Genomic DNA, 2,500 nt, shown 5'->3' with positions numbered 1-2,500 from the left:
CGGGTGAAAAACATATGAGATCGCCAATCAACTTTGTTTCTGTAATTTATTTTTCTTTAGTATGTGTGCACCCAGAAAACGGAAAATTATTGGTTGCCTTAAAAACGTTATTCTCTTTAATATTGCTTCCCATTTGGCTTTCCGTCAGCTCGGTTTGCGTAGCTTGCAGACTACGCACATCATGACTATTTCCGAAAAAGATACCGTTATTGGCCTTCAATTCAGGTATAAAAGGAGGTAACGCGCTGACACACTCACTCTAACTCACTCAGCTGACTCTGCAAACACTCGGCAACAACACAAGTCGCAGCAAACTGATGACCCACCGAGGAATGAATCCGAGGGGAGTCCTTTTCGTTACATTGATCGTCGTGTTTGCGGCGTTATGGAATGCTAATCTTGCAGAAACAGACTATGAATGGCTAGCAGACTTCAAAAATGATATCGACAGGACAAAACCAAGGTACTGGCAAAAAATATATATATATAATAAATAAATTATAGTCTGTACTCTTCTTTCTTTGAAATTAGCCATTTTTGGTTTTATAAAATTGGTGAGCCTCACCTTGCAAACTTTAAACGAGAAGCTTGGGCTTTTCAAAGAGAACACCGACAGTTTTTTCATATCTGTTTTGTTCTTTAGTTTTGAAAGTAAAGGTAAATGAATTGCGGGTCAAACATGCAATATACAAGAAAAGGAATATTCCGTGGAGTGTAAGAGCTCTAGATGTCTTTTTCAGCTTGAGTGAAATTTAAAACGACGTGCCGTTTAACTGACATGCACAGAGTGTGCTTGAAAACTTGAATTTCTAACTTTGTTTATTTCTCTTGCAGTTTTTCGGACGCTATTTTGCAGCCAAATCGTCTTCGGCTCAAACGAGCTCTTCGAAGATTTAAGCGCTGGTGGTGGTGCGAGCGGAAAGATCCGAAGCCGGCTGGTTGTCCAAAAGAAAACTAGAGGAAAAATAAGAGACAAAGTAAGTGCAGCATTTGATGTAAGTCTAAAACGTCTTTGCACTGTCTTTAACCGGCACTATCTTGCGCATGTGCAATTAAGGATGAAAGGATTTAATCTGTGCTTCTACACTTTTCGAAATCGTGTTTTAGTGAGGTCAATCCTTTACCATTCTATTAGAAAGTTAAGGAACAAATTTTCTACATATGATACATTTTGGATGAATAGACAAGTAAACGTTGTCAAGAAATTTGATGCTCTTGAGAGAACGCAGGAAAACAAAGAGTGCTTAATTTCCACATGGAAACGTCTCGTTTTGAAGAAAAGAGACGAAAATGCAGAAAGAGAGAAACGTTAACACAGAAAGCTTTACACAACGAAAGAGGTAAATATGAGATGAAGAAAACAGTAGAGGCGAGCAAATGCGTATTATTATGACACAAGATGGATGACATTAGCGATATCAAAACCCTATATAGGCGAATTATCTGAGAAGTGCCAAATGCCTTTGCTCTTTGAAAAAATAATATCACTTCTCTCATGAAAGTTGAAAAAAAAACTGACGATGACGTTAAAACTGACTGAAATAATTCACTTTCTCTTCGCAGGGGTGCAACACAAATCAGCGAATGATCGATTCAAGATGGCTTAAGTTCTATGATAAAAATTTAAAGATGGAAAGACACTTCACTTAATTTCAGTGTTATTTATGCTAAGTCGGCAGTTATTTTGAAGACAATAATTTGTATAATGACCGAGTTATTTAACTGTCAGAGTTATTTAAGGCTATGGGAATAAATAAACCTTTGTCATTCTTTCACAGCATTTTCTAGTTTGTCTCTCTTTGCATCATTAATATATTCTGTGACCATTAAAATTACGTCAACCTTAGGCTTCTTATTTTCGGTCGGCCATACACAACTGAGAGTTATTCTCGCAGCATATGGGTCATGATTAACTTCCCCTTATTTATTTAGACAACTCGCCCAAGACCTTAGCGATGGCAAAGGCCATCATTGATAAAACTCCACTTGTTTTCTGTCGTGGACGGCGATCAGTGGTGGCTCGTTACCAATACTTAAGAATGTAGCGCTACGGATGTCAGACAGTTTCCCGAATAGATATCTCATGCAGCAAAATCCCTATCACCTCAGATTTAAAAAATGACGATCGAAAAAAAGAAGAGCAATGCGTCACAGCGAGGAAAGCACAGTTTGTCAAGGGTCGTGGACTTCTCGACTGCCACTCAATTTTACGGTTTCTGCTCGCAGCCGCGCATGTTTAACGCAAGGGCTGTGGCCCTTCAGCAAAGCATAGTCTCGCTTCTAAACAGAATGTTGGTACATTTTTTGCAAGACTGCGAAACTTCCTTAAGGAAATGTATCAATATATACCAACGAAATGGCAACTGAAGTTACCTATTTCTCCTTTGAACCCTGTGGAACGTAAAAGCAACAACTTGCAAAGGGCATGATGGCATGGAGCTACAGTAGGTCTGTCCTCTCACTGATATATCATGGTTGGGAGAGCAAACGCTGGAACTCG

At 39.0% G+C, this 2,500-nt stretch overlaps 1 long non-coding RNA gene across 2 annotated transcripts; it reads left to right on the top strand.

The window, feature by feature from the left end:
• The first annotated feature begins 277 nt into the window (after window positions 1–277).
• On the top strand, window positions 278–1,769 carry LOC138014352 (uncharacterized). 2 transcript variants are annotated; one of them, XR_011125301.1, is made up of 3 exons: window positions 278–463; window positions 835–977; window positions 1,564–1,769. It is a non-coding gene; the product is annotated as an uncharacterized lncRNA (long non-coding RNA). The 2 variants fall into 2 exon arrangements; XR_011125302.1 differs by having other exon boundaries at window positions 835–995.
• The last annotated feature ends 731 nt before the right edge of the window (window positions 1,770–2,500 follow it).

Source organism: Montipora capricornis, chromosome 8 (assembly GCF_036669925.1).
Source record: "Montipora capricornis isolate CH-2021 chromosome 8, ASM3666992v2, whole genome shotgun sequence".
Taxonomy (NCBI): Eukaryota; Metazoa; Cnidaria; class Anthozoa; order Scleractinia; family Acroporidae; genus Montipora; species Montipora capricornis.
This window is presented reverse-complemented; position numbering and strand designations above follow the sequence as displayed.